Genomic DNA, 10,906 nt, shown 5'->3' on the forward strand with positions numbered 1-10,906 from the left:
GCCGCGGCGCGGCTTCCCTTCCCCTCCCGCGGCTCCGGTGGAGAAGGTTGTGGGGGGCGAGAAGAGCTGGGGAAGGGGCAAGGAGAGAAAATGGCCTCCACTGGTGGCAGGCGGAGCAGAGGGAGAGCCTGCTGGAGAGGGAGGGCGGCTCTTCAGCGGACCCCAGGGAGAGGGTCCTCATCCGGAGGACGATGTGAGAAAAAGCCTTATGGACGCCAGCAGACCGTCTGAGCTGGGAATTTTCAGAAAGTATAAGCTGATAAAAAGAGAAGGGGATAGCAACAAGGGAGGAAAAGAAAAGTGGTTGTGAGGTTAGTCAGACGTCCTCCTTTGGCCAAGAGGAGCCCCGTTTACAAGCCCATCTTCTGGCAGCTTTTCTTCAGCAGACTCTTGTGCCACAGGTTGTCCAGAGCAACTTCCCTGGCATTCTTACAGAGACTGATTTCCAACCCCTTAGCACGAGAATGACAGGCTCTATGACTATCATTTCTTAATTCCTTTAGTAGCCCTTGGTATATTACATGGTACAAGAAGAGACCACTCGAAATCATTTAAAATTGAAATAAAGGTAGCAGCTTCATAAAGCATGACAAAAAGCTGTAGGTGAAGAGATGGTCTTTAGTCAGAATGATCAGAAGTAAGAACAGTAGAAAAAGGTGAAGACGTTTGATAGTAAGAAATGAGCACACCTCTCCACAAATAATTTAATATTGGTAATAGCCTAATTGCCTTATATAGATTAGGAATATTTTAGCTAGCGATGGTACGCAGGAGGAGCCTGCTCAGAAATAGTGTTCCTGGCTACAGAGAACCAGCCTAAAGCATCAGCTTCTGTAGCAGCCTGCAGCAGGGAGCTCCACAGCCTGGTTGCCCAGCCCAGGGATAAATACCTCCTTGTACCTGTCCTGAACTGCCACCACCTTTTACTGTCATTCTATGTGTGTTGTTTTGTTTTTTCTTTACTTGTGATTGCTTGTGTTGGAGATCTTAAGTAGAATATTTTAATCTATCAACTGCAAGAGAACCCAATTTCTCTGAATCCTTGTAATTTACGTTGCAGGCAGGGGGACACAGGCCCCAATCCAGATGCTGGTTCGTGCCATTACACTCGGACACACCCTCAGTTGTATAACCTGACCCAGACGGAGTGTCCTACTATCGTATGGCCCCTGCCAGATTATGTAAGGTGGCACGCCATCTGCACTGACATCTGTGACCTGATGCAGGTGGCATCACTCTGTAGCACACGTTAGGAAGGGGAAGGAGGCTCCTTACAGCACATGTCCTTTTTTTCACTTTTAATCTGATCACCTTTTCACGAGGCATTCCTAGAGACTCAGCAATGGCCTTCATCTGTCGCCAATAATAGCAGGAGCATCAAGAAAGATACATTGGAAATAAACACCACAGATTTGCTAATGTGGAAATAATTTGAGGGCCAACATAGCAGGCATTTTGCCCCCAAACTTCAAAAGTTGTCAAGTGCAAAAACTCAGGATGACTTGAAGATAAGTGATTTTAAATAGCAGACATGAGATACTGTTTTGCTTGCCTTCTACTTTGTTAGTCTTGAGTGGTCACATTTAAAAGCTTTTCCAATAACAAGAGTAAACAAAGTTTTGTTTTACAGGGAGTGTGGGTCTGCCAAGTATTACATTACAGCCTGTTCTACAGCCACAGCTTTCAGGAAAATGCCATAGAAAGGAAGGTGATAAACTTGCTTGGTATAGCCGTGGGGGTCAGTCCATAGCGTGTGGACTTGGAGAATATGAAGAGAAAGAAAAAAAATTTACGCTTGGGAAATGCAGATACTCTGGCACCCTGAGATGGCAGGAGTATGATTAATACTGCGTGGATGGGGGAACGTACGTGTGAACTCTGGCTGAGACATTTCCAGAAGTATGAGCTAACTGAGACCTGACCTTGAGCCCTAGTCAAAAATTAGGTTAATTTTCAGGAGCGCTGGATTTATGCCTCTTGCTGAATAAACACTGAGTTGATTAAAACCCATAGTGAAGCATTGGGTTTCACAGGCTCAGGGACTCGGCGCCTAAGACTCGCTGCAGAATCCTCCCCGATATTGTAGCTTTCTGCAACAAAGGAACTTCGCTCAGCCCAGGGAGGGCAGCGCGCAGCTGCTACCAGTGCACACCATTGTGTATCTCACTTGGGCTTGATCACTCCCAAAGAGTGAGACCCTCCCGCAGCAGGACATATCTCTCAGTCCCAGCACAGGCAGACTCTCAAATGCGCCCAGGCTTCCAGAGTTACAGTCGGCAGCTGCAGTCAGCACCCCACAACTCCCAGCCCTGTCAGCTTCTCACGAACGCACCACATCTACGTGCACTTGATGGATTATTGGGTGTGTGGGTGCCTCCCACCAATGGCAATAGTAAGGGATTCTATTCGTAACTGTTTTCAAAAAAATCACACTGAAAATACATGTGATGGCATCCCCGGTTGCATCACGTGAGTCTCATGCCACTGCATCGAGAGAGAACTGAACAAGAGGCAGGAAACTCAAGGCTCTAAAATCACAATTTGTGAAATGTCAGGGAAAAAGAAACTGATTCTGATTGTTTCACTGAAAAACTATTTCTCTCTTTTCTGCTTTCCACAAGGCTTCTTTCACCTCTTTGCTTTTCAGGCTGCAGATCAAGGTGTTCAGCAATAGAGAAAAGGATGGTGTAAAGGATACAGAGGCCAGCATATCACGATTCAATGCAACAGAGACACAGGCTCAATTATTAAACCATCTGCTTTCTGCAGCCTGCAGGGTTTTCAGCGTTTTGTTAAGGAAGGCTGTTTGAAAAGCCACTTTCTGTCCTGCAGCATTAAATGAACATACTTACTTTTGTATTTTTCATCATATTTGTAGTTGAAAGCACTGGGCAAACATCCACTGCTGGGTGTGTCTGTAGAGTTCCTACCCCTTATGTGTCAATTTTCTGATCCTGCAGGATCTTAATTCCCACCTGCATAAAACTGGTACAAAAATATATAAATACAAATATTACTACTACAGCAAGAGAGAGGCAGGCAGCTCTATCACTACTGCTAAATATCTTTTTGTGTTAAACACTAGATCAGCAATGCTCTGATATGAAGCCTTATCTACAGGAGGAAAATGTTTAGAAAAGATTGTACCTAGTCACGTAGAGTCAGCCTGAAAGTGCAGCTACACAAATTGAAGTAAAAAGCAGTCATGGAGCTTTATCACCCATTGGCAATGATTCACACTTTTGTTTACACTTCAAAAATCCTCTTCGCCTTAAATTTTCTCTCGGGGACATGTGTTTCCATGTGTCTTCATAAGACAGTTTCTCACTTTTGTCTTCTCCTGCCTGGAACACAGCTAGTCAAGTAAAGGCTGTAACTCGCAGCAAACCCTCCCAAGGATATAAAAGGATTAGGTGAGGGTGTTATTATTGGCTTTGTCATCACTGAAAATAATGTGTTTTCATTACGCTGGAATACCCTTTTTTTTCTAAAATCTTACACAAGACAAAGGGATGATTTCTACCACAATGCGGCTAGGAGAATTCAGATTCAAATGGGAAGTACAGGTCAGGGTGCAACAATAGTCATACTGAAGTAAAAGCTCATGAATCATCTTCAGTGTGGCTTAGTCAGTGTCAAAATATCTTTTTTTTTTTTTTTTTTAATGTGAAGGCAGAGTAGTTGTTATTCATGTAAAAATTCCAGAGAAAAACAAGGGATCATCAAAAATCCATTTTACCCTTTCTGGTGGTGGTGGAGACTTTAAAACACTCTAAAAGGGCCGTCCAGCATTTTGGCCACTGGCTTTCATTTCACAACAGGTGTAAGATTCCACTTTCTCCATTTTATATAACCCGATGGACTGACTAGTAGAGAGTAAGGAGACAGAACAAATGCAAACACAGCCCATCTAAGTAGCTACATGCATATGCCCATTATGAACAAATATGACAGGCCCAATGCAATTCCTATTTCTTTTCTTTAGTAGTGAATTTTAGAGATAAAACGCAATGGCTCCTAACAGTTATTGGATTAGAAGGCGGCAAGTGATTTTCTTCAGGTCCTCAAAGCCCCTTGAATATTAAAAAAAAAAAAAAAAAGTTAATGAAAGTATTTTTAATCTAAGAAAGTTTCTAAAGACTTTAGTCAAGGAGGACCCGCAGATCAAGATCCTAAGGATGGATACAAAAAAAATTACACTCTCCATTCCAAAAAACCACGTAGTATAAGGCAGAGTCTTTAGATGATAGCACAGCCCTTCACCATCATTTGCAGCCACAGGAAATTAAAGAGCTAAAATCGGAGCTGACAGGCAGCCCTAAGCATAGTGCTGCCTGCAGCACGTTACTTCCTCAGTGTCGTTGCCTATGGACCCGTGACGCCTGCGGTCCACTCATCTGCAGATCTGTTGCCAGCTTACAGGCTGACAACCTAAAGCTACTTCGATGCTGCGGACCCCAAAACGCAGAGATTCGCCAGCAGGCTGTCGGGGAGGCTGGTTACCAAGAGCAGCCTGGCAGCGCGGGCAGAGCTCAGCACAGGCGGAGCAGTGGAAATGAGCTGCCATTGAGCTCCTTGCCACTGCGGCTGGGCTGTCGCTGCGTCCTTGCCGCTGCGGCTTCTGGGCCAGCTCACTCATGGAAGTGAGACAGTGCAGAAATCATTGGCCATTCATTAGAATAATCTGAGACAGATTCCCCTCTTCCTGTGACATCCCCTCTCTGTCATTGTCAAAGAAAATACTTCACGGGAGCCCGACTTACGCAGTTGCTTCCTAATCCACGTCCAAGAGCAGCCTGGCTGCAGGGGATGGGCAGGGTGGGGGTCGCAGCTATCCTGCCTTAACACTCGGTGTGGAGGTAAGCCACGCTGCTGCCTCTGCCCAGCAGGGCTTACATGCATCTCCCCAGCATAGAGGACCGGGGTGAAGTGAACCCAACAGCAGTGAGGGGATGGGGAAAGAGGAGGCCATCATCAAACAGGCACACCTTGTGTTAAACTTGGCTCACAGATGAAGTCAACACATAACATGACTGCCTAAATCTAGCATCTAGAGTAAAATTAATTAAACTTCTGCTTAAAGCTCATTTTATACCTCCAGCAAGATTAAAAAGAGTTACAGAAAGGCACTTTTACATTTATTCAAAAATAAAAAATACAGTTTCCATCAAAAAGCTGAAGGTTTTTCTGGAGACTGAACTGGGCTAACAGAAGAGCCTGTTCTCAGAAGTATCTGATATGAAGGGGTTTCCACCAATGAAATAAGTTCTTAAATAAATACCCATCAAAATAGCAACAATTTCTTAAGTTATTTAGCTCTAGTGTTTTAAAAAAAAAAAAAAAAAAAGAAGATAAAGTGGTGATGCTCTACCAGGAATATCTGTTCAGCTGTGAGGGATGACCAGGAACAATGTCTCCCCAAAGCTAAACTTCTCCTGATGGTTATCCTGAAAAATGGAGGAGCCTGTTTCATTCAGAATTTTTCCTAAATTTAGTCTGGCCTGAAACCAAGACGCAATTTCTCCACTGACTCCGTGAGATTTCCTGCCAGTTAATAACACAGCGTACCTAGTGAGCATTGAGAAGTCTGGGACACAGTTCCCTGGAATCCTTCAGACCCCAGGGTCATGCAAACACCCCAAAACAGCCCTTAAACTTCCACTGCAAGTCCTGGCATCTGGTGGATTTTAAGCAGGTGGAAGCGTGGGTGAAAACTTAAGGATGTTTATACCTTCTCTGTGGGAATCGCACTGATTGCAAGTTAGTTAAAAGACCCCTTCTATTTTTGAATGTGATGCCGTAAGTATATATGTTTGGTTAAGTGGAAACTGTGTACTGTAGCTTTTAATTAGTCATACAGATGCATGTTACATTTCTTTGTAAGCCTAGCCCATCTTACCTGATCTTGAAAGTATGAGCTCCTCTTGTCAACATTGAAAGTCATTACTTCACACGCTATTTGGAACGGAGAAAGTAGTTTTTCTGCATTTCCACTGGACCACTGCATAGTACAGGAGCTCCACCCTTCTGTGCTGACTTTCCAGAAATCAAAATGAAGCAGTTACATTATGCAACTGTTGTGAAATGAGAAAGGCATCAAAAACCTGTATTCAGGAGGAAGAATTGTTGCAATTTCAGCAGATTAAAGGTACAGAGAGTGTGGTCTTGGCTTGTACTGGGGAACCAGAGAGAAATTTTTCATCCTGAGGTTGAAAACATGAGATGCAATAGGCGGGCAGATATCTTCCTTACGAAGAGTCAATACAGACCATACACCAAGAACAGGCTGTAGAAAACAGATACAAAATGTTGACCTGGAGTTTGAAATCTTAAATAAGCGCACCCAGGAATTTGAGGTCTGAATTGGGAAGATTAAATAAAACAGGCTAAAAAGCTATACTGTCCTCTTGCCTTATTTTTGACCGCATTATTTTTTTATCTATTGTTTTCTTTCTCTGTTGACATGGTGGTTGCTCAGTCCTCAAGCTGATTACCAGGTACACACAGCGCAGGAGAATTGGCAGACTCAAGCGGGCAGGGCAAGAGAGTCTTCTGAAGGCCATCATTTCAGGCACGGCTGACGCAGGAGCTGAGGTTGTGCAAACCCCCTGAAATACTGGGTTATTTTAAAAACAACAACTTTGAGTAACTCTCTGATCAACATCACTCACAGCAGGAGGGAGAAGATGCTGCATCCTGAATAACCAGTTGTAAAGGGGTTATGTGATTCTCCCCTGATACCCTCACATTTCACATGCCTGTAGCATCAGATCTTAATTTACCATCCACACTGTACAGACAGGGCGTTGGCAGAGAGGTACTACTCTGGAGAACAGATTGGAGCACCTAGTTTCAGAGCCTCCCTCCCTCCACCAGTTTATAAATAGAGATTTTAAAAAGCAGTGGTATAAACAGGCATTCCCTCCACTGCTCTGAAGGGCCGCTTGGAGTCACTGCCACAAGCGATGCTCCTTCTAGCCTCCAGCTCCAGGAATTTTCCTATGACTCCCAGCTGACATTTTCTCCTTGTCCTGTAGATCTCAGTTTAGATGGCCCAGAACATTTTCTGCATTTTTAGGAAAAGTAGCCTAAAAATAAACTAGCCTGTTAGCACCTGAGATAAAACGGGGGGAATGAGAGGAACCATATGGAGGGGAATATTGCCTGGATCCTCATGTCTTTCCCTGTGGGCTGGGGCTGCTCAAGGCCACTTGCTCCAGCAGCATCTTCTTCTCCTCAGAACCTTGGAGGAGTCTCTGGGACAATCCTGTGATTAAGACTTGCCGAGATAAAGCTGCCATTCACCTCTTACTTGAATCTCAGCAGTTCTCTCTCCTAGTCCCACTGAAGACCATTACTATTTATACCAAAAAAGACCTTAATTGATGCAGCAAGGCTCGGAAAATGTTGGATGTTTGGGCAAAACTCGCAGGAGGAGGATGACAGGCATACTCTGCCTCTGGACAGAGGGCAATCAGAAGTGACAAGCCAACACAACAGAATGGTGGGGCAAGGACCACCAGCTCAAATGCAAGGTACAACACGAAATTGAGTACATGACTGCTTGGTTCCTGTGATAGTTAGACTGTGGGGGGCTAAGAGAGACAGAATTTGAAAGAGAGAGAAGCACCATACGCAAACAGTTGGATTGACAGCTATTTTGCACAGATCACTTTTGAGAACATTTTAATTCCCCAGTTTTAAAGAAATGTATTTCCCCTTCCTTCTTTCTTCTGTGCATTACATCAAGCAGCCCTGCCAGCTCCCGTGTGAGCAAGCGTAGGGGGCTATTGCTCATTCCTAGCCATATGTTTCTGTCAGATGTTTATTTGCACAAGTGACAAATCGTTCTGAGCTTTTGAAAAGCGACAGGAGGCATTGCCGTTCTCCACTCCTACCTCATTCCTGCAGTCATAGCCTGTGCTGCAGTCAAGGTGCAGGCGGCTCCCAGGCAGGCAGAGAGAAGGAACAAGACCCACAAGCCAGACAGATGTGGGCTGTGGAGCAGCACCCTAACACTGCGAAGGGACACGCTCTGGAAGTAGAATCATAGAATCATTTAGGTTGGAAAAGACCTTTAAGATCATCAAGTCCAACTGTTAACTTAACCCTGCCATCCCACCACTAAACCATGTCCCTAAGCACCTCGTCTACCCATCTTTTAAATACCTCCAGGGATGGGGACTCGACCACTTCCCTGGGCAGCCTGTTTCAGTGCTCAATAACCCTTTCAGTGAAGAATTTTTTCCTAATGTCTAATCTAAGCCTGCCCCGATGCAACTTGAGGCCTTTTCCTCTCATCCTATCACTTGTTAGTTGGGAGAAGAGACCAACCCCCACCTCGCTACACTCTCCTTTCAGGCAGTTGTAGAGGCCGATAAGGTCTCCCCTCAGCCTCCTCCAGGCTAAACAACCCCAGTTCCTTCAGCTGCTCCTGATCAGACTTGTGCTCCAGACTCCTCACCAGCTTTGTTGCTCTCTTCCGGACATGTTCCAGCACTGCAACGTCTTTCCTGTAATGAGGGGAATAGGAGTAAAGTGACCTCTCAGTGGTTACCGAAGCACCAGTCACTCTACAGAGGAAGATGTTCCCTTATAAGAAGGAAAAGCTAGTGTGGAAAAGGAGAACAGTGAAGAAAACTGAAAGTCTGGCACCTCTGCCCTGCTCCTCTCTTTTGGCCTATCAAAGGATTTTTAAACCTCTGCAATTAAGGCCTTGTATCCTCTTAGTACCACTATCCTTAGCTGCAGTGAGGCAAATGAAGCTTAAAGGTGATGCTTCAGTTTTCTCTGTGTCTTTCTTTTTTTTTATATAGGGCTTTTACTCTTTAAATGTGCTTTCAATGTCCGTGTTACTGGCAAATTTGGATGCACACAAGACCCTAAAACAAAGAAACCCTGTGCCACAAGCAGAGGAGGAGAAGAGGCTCTCCTCAAGAGAGAAGCTAGGTTAAAGCGAGAGCTGTAACAAAGATTTGGAGGACATCACAGAATAAGATGTTCCCTTGGGGGTGTATCCTTGGCACCAGCTCTGATGGTGATAGTGGTTTCTCTGGGCAGGTATGCTTAACTCCTGAAACTAATCTTGGTAGCTCTTAATTAATCAGAGACTGGTCCTACTCGCCACCATCACTGTGAAAAGGAGGCAGAGAAAATTTGCTTTTCAGTGCAGAATTTCTACCCCCCCTAAGGAAAACCACAGGTTTCTGCTTTTCTTTGTTGTGAAGAGCAGATGGAGGCTCCAGTATCTTAAGGGAGTCAGGGGGGCGGGGTGGGAAATGGAATAGATCCCTCTGACAGTCTGGCCATCCTGGCATCCATACGTTAGCGTATTGGTAGTTAGCCTTGAAACCCAGTAAAGCACTTACTTTCTAGCAATTTTTGACTTGCTAGATGTTACTCCCAGCTTTCAATATTCTACAAAGATGTCAGTTATGCGAAGAGCTTGGTCTTTGCAACACCTCGGGAAGGTAATCCATTTTGCACTCTTCTTAAACTGTCCCTTTATTTCCTTTGCTTTTCATGTCCTAGTGTTCTCCCTAGTGTACTTCTATAATCTTAGAAAAATCGCCCTTCCTCCCACTCTACCTTTCTGACTTTCAGTAAATTAGCTGGTGCCTCCATGACAGCAAAATTGATCGTATCTCCTCAAGCTGTCTCCACAGGTCTCAGGCAAGCTGTCTGTTCACAGGACCTTGTCTTCTCTGACAGCTCGCTTCCCAGTTTTGCTCCAGTACATTTCAACAGCGACTGCTAAGTTAAAGGAGACATTTCTGGTGCTGTTTTACCTGATTGTTCTGCCACTTCCATGAACATTTCCTTCCCTGGCTGTCAATGATTGCTCTCTTTTTATCCTGTCTGCTTCGCAGACTGTGCCGACTTGACGGATCTCAAGTTCTGCAACTTTCTGTTTGTTTTTTCAGCCAGCATCAGTGTTTCCCCTATCTCTTATTTGTTATATTTTCTCACTGGAGCCCTCACTCTCTTACTTCACCTAGGAGCTCTGTGTTGCGAACTGCCAAATTCATCTGTCTTTAGCCCACCTCCACAGCCCTGTACCTCTGGCCATTTGCTTAACAGCTTCTCACCTGTTTCTCCCACAAAACTGGATTAAAAGATCCTTACTTTTTACATCCAGGTGTGATAGCTAAAATGCAAGCGGTAATTCAGCTTTTACGCTCTGTCCCGTCAGTTTAAGCAGCTCAGCAGAGACAAGCAACAGATTTCATAACCAAATGTTGTAGACTTATTGCTTATTTTTCTAATTAAGTAAGTTGAGAAAGATTGCTTCTCATATTTTCCAACATCATTTAAAGCCATTAACTGTTCCACAAAAGAGGCGGGTGCCTGGCTGCAAACATGCAGTAAGGGTAGAAGAGCAGCCATTCCTAATGTTCAGCTCTTCAGCCAAATCAGCACTTTGAGAAAGTTTTAAAAAGTATTATTATTATTATCATTATCATACTATGCCTACTCTTACCTAGTAGGATGTAGAAAAAATGAAGGTGAACAGACTACCAAAATACCTGCTAATTAGCCTTAGCTTCCTCTAGTATCAACCTATGAGTGCGATGTTGTCTGAAGTCGTTTGGCTCTGGAGCCCTCAGCACAAGAAGGACATGGAACAGTTGGAGCAGGTCCAGAGGAGGGCTGCTAAAATGGTCTGAGGGCTGGAGCACCTCTCCTATGAGGAAAGGCTGAGAGAGTTGGGGTTGTTCAGCCCGGAGAAGAGAAGGCTTCGGGGAGACCTGATTGCGGCCTTTCAGTACCTAAAGGGGGCCTGTAGGAAAGGTGGGGAAAATCTTTTTAGCAGGACCAGTTGTGACAGGACAAGGGGTAATGGTTTTAAACTAAACCAGGGTAGGTTTAGAGTGGATATAAGGAAGAAATTCTTTACAATGAGGGT

Source organism: Egretta garzetta, unplaced genomic scaffold (genome assembly GCF_000687185.1).
Source record: "Egretta garzetta isolate BGI_Z169 unplaced genomic scaffold, ASM68718v1 scaffold516, whole genome shotgun sequence".
NCBI classification, from domain to species: domain Eukaryota; kingdom Metazoa; phylum Chordata; class Aves; order Pelecaniformes; family Ardeidae; genus Egretta; species Egretta garzetta.